This window comes from Merops nubicus, unplaced genomic scaffold (assembly GCF_000691845.1).
Source record: "Merops nubicus isolate BGI_N331 unplaced genomic scaffold, ASM69184v1 scaffold30618, whole genome shotgun sequence".
NCBI classification, from domain to species: Eukaryota; Metazoa; Chordata; class Aves; order Coraciiformes; family Meropidae; genus Merops; species Merops nubicus.
In genome coordinates this window covers 1656-2071 of record NW_008626846.1, presented here as the reverse complement: position 1 = coordinate 2071, position 416 = coordinate 1656, and the positions used below count along the sequence as shown (strand labels likewise).

The 416-nt window shown below is 71.6% G+C and overlaps 1 protein-coding gene across 1 annotated transcript in view; it reads left to right on the top strand.

Moving 5' to 3' along the window:
* Positions 1 to 416, top strand: part of TBXA2R (thromboxane A2 receptor) — a gene marked incomplete at its 3' end in the record, with an annotated part of 2248 nt that overhangs the window by 1028 nt on the left and 804 nt on the right. The window lies entirely within an intron of this gene.

Here is a 416-nt window from a genome sequence, read left to right as displayed (position 1 = left end):
GCTGCCCTGGGGGTGCCCCCCACCGTGGTGGAGGGCACATGGCCCTGGGGGTGCCTGGCCCCGTCCCCCAGGGCTGAGCTGCTGGTGCCACACTCCTCCCCACACCCACCACGGCAGCTGGGTTGCCTCATGGCAAGAGCTGCGTGTGGCTCGTGGCCCGGGACGGTTAATCCTGGCCAGCTGCAGGGCTGGGGCCCTCCCCACCCCAACCCCTGGCACGTGCTGTGGTCCTGCTGTGGTGCTCCCCTCCACAGCCCACGGCGTGCCCCACTCAGGGGGGGCTTTGCCGTGGGGGACCGTCCCTAAACCCCCCTCCTTGTCCCCACAGGGTGAGGTGGGCTCAGCGCCAGCACCGAGCCATGGAGCCGAGCCAGGAGGGCGTCTGAGGCTACCAGAAGGAACGGGACGGGGGGGGG